Raw genomic sequence first — 6,000 nt, 5'->3', positions numbered from 1 at the left:
CCAACGGTTCCATATATGACAGTATGCCCCCTCCAAAGGGCAGAGATACCGGGTTTCCCCAGATGACAACGATAAAAACGTCGGACCGGAAGAGGAGCATGAACAGCAGAGGTGGGCTCCCAGGAGCGCTCAGCAGAGGAATAACCACGCCAATCCACAAGATACAGGAGTCAACGGTGATGATAACGGGAATCACAGATCCCTGCCACCTCAAACTCTGGGCCCGAAGAGGTATAGACAGAGGAAGGACGGGCACCTGCCCGCCGATGAAAACGATCCACCACATCCTTTTTGAGCTGCAAAACGTGAAACACTGGGTGGAACCTGGGCCAGGATGGTGGCAGTCGGATACGTTAGGCAGCAGCCCCCAGCCGTTGAAGAACAGAAAAAGACCCAAAGAATCTAGGGGAGAGTTTTGACAGCACCAGGTGTCGGGATAGAAAACGGGAAGCCAACCATACCTTGTCGGCCGGAGATAACTCAGGAGCTGGGGTGCGGTGACGGTCAGCAAAATGCTTCACGCGGTCCTGAGCTGCAAGAAGAGAGGACTGCGCCGTCCGATGACCATTTTGAATCTCCAGTAATAAACCATCAACATCTGGGAATGCAGAAGCGGAAGAAGCACCAACCGGGAAACAGGTAGAATGAAAGCCATATGAGCAATGAAATGGGCTGGTGCCAAGGAAAGCATGCCTGGCATTATTGCAGGCAAACTCCTCCAAAGATAATAATTCAGTCCAATTGTCTTGAGCTGAGGAAATGTAACATATGAGATAACCTTCCAGTGTCTGATTCAGTTTGGCCATTGGTCTTAGGATGAAAACCTGAACTAAGAGCACGATTAATGTAAAGATATTTTCAAACCTGCTGCCAATACCGGGAGGTATATTGCGGCCCCCGATCCAAGACAATGGTCTCTGGTAGTCCATGCAATGAAAAAATGCATTCAATAAAGATCCTCACAATCTGAACCGCGATAGGAACCCTTGGAAGCGATACAAAATGGGCATTTTGGAGAAGTAGTCTATTATAACCATCACAGTGGTGCAGCCCTCCGACACACGAAGATCAACAATAAAATATGTTGAAATAATCTGCCAAGGGCGGACTGGAACTGGCATTTTCGTAAGGTGTCCCAAGGGGGGACGACGAAGCATCTTTGATTGTAGGCAAATGGCACAAGTCGAGACGTAATCCTTCACATCTGCAAGAAGACACGGCCACCAAAAATGTCATTGGACGAGTTCCGTGGTATTGATCCCACTGTGACCTGCCATCTGTGAATTGTGGCACAGAAGAAGTACTATCCTCTGAAGCTCTGCCGTCGGGATAAACAACTTATGGTTCCTGTAACTGCATCAATTGATTAGAGTGAGACCCAATGCGCTAAAGGCATGCAGATCACCCATCTGTAATTGTATGGTAGCTTTAGATACAGACTGCAGACAGTCTGAAATTACATGAACGAACCAAGCTTTGGGAGACAGCGGCTCCGTCCGGAACTGAGACAAGTGGGCTGACTCTTTCTTGGACAAAGCATCAACCTTGAGGGTCACTCTGCCCGGGAATTAACGTAAATACAATGTCAAACGGGGAAAAGAAATGGGCCCCACGAGCCTGCCTACTGTTCCTAGATTTTTGCATATTGCAGGGCACAAAGGTTATGATTGTCCTTCCGGACCTCAATGGCATGTTGGTCTCCCAGTAATAAATGCCTCCACTCCTCGAAGCCACGCTAGATGGCAAGCAATTCCGTCTCAAGGACTGTATAATTAAGTTCTGATGATGAAAGAGTCTTGGAAATATAAGCTACGGGGCATTCCACTCCTTGGTCCTGTTCCTGTAGAAGTACTGCGCCTAAAGTGTGATGTGAAGCATCCGATTCCACGATAAACCTCTTACCCTGACCTGGAGAGAAAAGGATAGGGCCTGAGGTAAACCGGATCTTGAGAGTATCAAAAGCCCCTTGTGCTTCACTTGACCACACAAACGGAACACCTTTTTTAAGGGGAGTGGTCAACGGAAGAATGACTTCAGAGAAATTGGGGATAAATTGGCGATAGAAATTGGCGAATCCAAGAAATCTTTGACGCAAACAGGAGTTGCCCATTCCAGAATTGCAGATACCTTACGGTGGTCCAGAGAAATCCCTTGCGCAGATAGGATGTAACCTAGATATGCCACCTTTTCCTGATGAAATTCGCATTAATCCAATTTGCAGAGTAAATGGTTGTCTAATAGGCAGTCCAATACCTCCTTGACATGTGACACATTTTTTCAACATCCTTAGCAGAACATAAGTATATCATTGAGCTATATGATGACGGAATGAAGTAGGAAGTCAGAGAAAAGGTGGTCCATGAACCATTGGAAGACACCTGGGGCATTAGAGAAACCGAAGGGCATCACGCTATATTCGTAATTCCCAAAGGGTGTGCGAAAGGCTCCTTCCACTCATCACCGGACTTGATTCTAATGAGGTGATATGCCCTGTGCAGGTCCAGTTTGGTGAAAATGTTCGCGCCCTTGACTGCTTCTAGTATATCAGGGATCAATGGCATGGGATGTTGATCTGGGATTGTGATTTTATTTAACCCGGGAAAATCAATGCATGGTCTGAGCTCTGTGGTGCATTTTTTCAGAATGAAGAATAAAGAATGTCCTGCAGGAGAGGTAGATTCAGCAATTAAACCATTATGACAGTTCTTTTTGAGATATTCTTTAAGGACCTCTTTCTCTCATGTAGAAAGAGCATACATACGTCCAAATGGGATGGGTTGATCTGGGACTAGGTTGATGGCACAGTCATCCCTTCGGTGTGGCCGGAGTTCGGCATGCTCTGTATTTGAAGATACCTCTTGAAAAGAATGATAGGATTTAGGGGATTTCCTGGATTTGGTTGAGAACAGTGCCCCTGGGTTCCTGTACTGGGTACAAGGACTTAGGATGAAACCCCACAGCCCGACTGGATAGGCAGTGTTCTAGACAATGTTGAGACCCCAAGAAAAAAGTGCCTTCGGACCAGTTAATGTATGGATCATGGGCTTGAAGTCAAGGCAAACCCCGAATAACAGGATAATGGGCGGTACGAATAATGTCCAATATCAAGATCTCCCCATGAGAGCTAATTTTCATCTGGATAGGGCTTGTCCGTTCACTAATAGGTCCAGATATCAGTGGACTCCCATCTACTGAGTCCACGGGGATAGCAACAGGTTTAGCTGAACGAGGTACTCCATGTTTGTCTGCCCAGAGATCATCAATAAAGTTGCCTGCAGCCCCACTATCCACCAATGCAGGAACCTCAATTGATCTAACAGAATTCCACGTAAAGGTGACCATATGATATGATATGGCATTTATAATGCGCCTATACACAAGTGTTTCAAGGCGCAACGAGGCAAGGGAGGAGGAACAGAGGGAAGACGGAGACAACGATCATACTAGGCCAGGTGCCATTCAGATCGCGCAAGTGCAGGGGGAAGTGGAACAGTGCGGGGCCAAGGGGGGGGGGAGGACAGTGCAGTACATGGGATAAATAGAATAAATAAAAACAATAAATAGAATAAATAAAGCAATAAGTAAACGTACGGCCAGCTGGTGGCAAGGGTAAATGCAGAGATCAGGTGTCAAGTGCTGGTAGGGGGCTGTAGGGACACCGAAAACAGTCCCCAAGTGCGGGGGTTGCCAGGGAGGCAGTGCAGGTGTGCAACTGGTGGGAGAGGGGACCAGGGCCCGAGATCAGAGGGTGGCCAGGTAACCAGTGCAGTTACATGCAGTTTCAGCCAGAGATTCAGCAGGCGAGAGGAGGAGAGAAAGCAGAAGCAAAGAGGAAGCTTTTGAGGTGCTTCCTGAACCAGAGATGGCTCAAGTTTCAAGGAGGCAGGGAGGCTGTTCCAAAGGGAGGACCCAGCCGGAGAAAGAGATCTACCACCAACTAGTTGCTTGGAGAAGCGACTGACCCTGAGGGACTTGGAGGCAGGACAAGTCTTGCGGTCCTGTTCTGGATGAGTTGCAGAGAGTGGAGAGTAGAAGCAGGCAGATTTAGGAAGAGGCTGTTGCAACAGTCCAGCCTAGAGAGAACCAGAGCTCTGGAGACAGTGAGCTTCTAGGGCAAGGAGAGGAAAGGAAGAATACCTCGGCGGAGGTGCAGCTGGTAGTGTGACTTCTTAGAGACATCGGAGATGTGAGGAGAAAAGGAGAGTGTGGGGTCGAAGATGACCCCAATGTTTTTAGCATTGCAGGTGGGAGCAGGAAGAGGGCCAAGAGAGGCCGGCCAGAGAGTGACAGGAAAGGAGGGAGCGGGTGTGCTGATAAGGAGAATCTCAGTATTACTGGCATTAAGGCAGAGGTCATTGGTGGCACACCACTCCTGGATAGCAGACAGACAGTCAGAGATGAGAGAAGGAGAAGAGGTGGCTGAAGGTAGCCTGAAAATGAGCCGAGTGTTATCTGCATAGCACTGTAAATTGGGGCAGAGAGCGGCAATACGCTGGCCAGGAAGTGCCAGGTATTGGTTGAACAGCCAGGGAGAGAGGTTAGACCCCTGGGGTACAACATGGGTAGAGATAAAGATAGAGGAGAGGAAGGACCCAATTTGGACCTGGGAGGGCTAACCAGTGATACCCAGGTTATCACGGTGACGGTTGAGCAGGATGGCATGGTTGACCATGTCAAAGGCAGAAGAGAGATCAAGTAAGATGAGGACAAAGGGGGTGTTGGACTCAAGGTTGGAGAGCAGGTCTTCACGGATGTTCAGGAGAGCAGTTTCCATGCTTCTGGCACACTGATGCCAGACTGATGGTCATGAAGACAAGCAACAGATTCAGTGTGAAGATTAAGCTGGGAGATGGCCAGCTTTTGCAGGAGTTTGCCCAGGAAAGAAGTGATGGAGATTGGGTGATAGTTAGCTGGGCAGGATGGGTCGGCAGAGGGTTTAAGAAAAGGGTGCACAAGGGAGTGCTTCGGGGGGGATGGGAAGACTCCAGCGGCGAAGGAGTGGTTGCAGAAGTCGGCCAGAGCATGAGCCAGGGAGTCAATGTGGTCCTTGATGGTTTTGGAGGAACAGGGAGGAACCTGTTTTAACAAGACTTTCATAGATCAGACTTGTCTAGAAACCTTGTCTGGGGAGAACAGGGGAAAGGCAGAGAAGGAGGGAGAAGAGGTGGTCGAAGAAGGGCCGGAGGAAGAGCAGGGAGTAGAGGGAGGAGGGGGAGAGGAAGAGAGAGAGGACAGGATGTCCTGCGTTTTAGAGATGAAATGAAAAGACAGAGCCATGCAGAGGTCCTGGGAGTGGACAGGAGAGGTAGAGACTGCAGCAGGATTGGCCAGTTCCTTGCAGATTTTAAAGAGTTCGGCCGAGTTGTTAAATGCCGCAGAGACGCTGGCTTGGATGTGAGCTCTATTTTTGGTGCAGACAGAGAGCCAGTGTGGGCTTTGGAGCAGGCGGCAAGCCAGTTTGTCAGAGGATGTACCAGAAGCACGCCAATTCCTCTCAGCCACCCTGCACTTGTGTTTGAGGGTGACGAGGTTTGAGTTGTACCAGGAGTTGCACTTGGCTTTGGGCTTTAAGCGGATCCTCATAACAGGGGCAAGAACATCAAGAGTATCAGATATAGCAGAATGCAGCATGGAGAGGGCTGTATCAGGGTGTGAGTCAGCCAAAGTTGGAGAGGGGTTGAGAAAGTAGCGGCGAAAGCCTCAGTTGACACACGCTTCATGGGTCGGATAACCGAGAAGATGGGTGGCAATGCCGGAGTTGGCTTGGCCTGAGGGGTAGAGAGGGTGAGCTGGGAGGAAAGGAGAACATGATCACTCCAGGGGAGAGGAGTGGTGAGAGGGATAGAAAGGGGAAGGTCTGAAGGTATCAGAACATCCAGAGTGTGCCCTGCAGAGTGAGTTGGGCCAGAGGGGAGAATAGAGAGTGAGAGAGAGTCGCAGAGGTCGCAAAAGAGTCCAGAGGACGGGCAAGAGGCATCCAGGTGGATGTTAAAGTCCCCA

This window comes from Ambystoma mexicanum, chromosome 1q (assembly GCF_040938575.1).
Source record: "Ambystoma mexicanum isolate Mex_15411 chromosome 1q, UKY_AmexF1_1, whole genome shotgun sequence".
Classification (NCBI taxonomy): domain Eukaryota; kingdom Metazoa; phylum Chordata; class Amphibia; order Caudata; family Ambystomatidae; genus Ambystoma; species Ambystoma mexicanum.
This window is presented reverse-complemented; position numbering follows the sequence as displayed.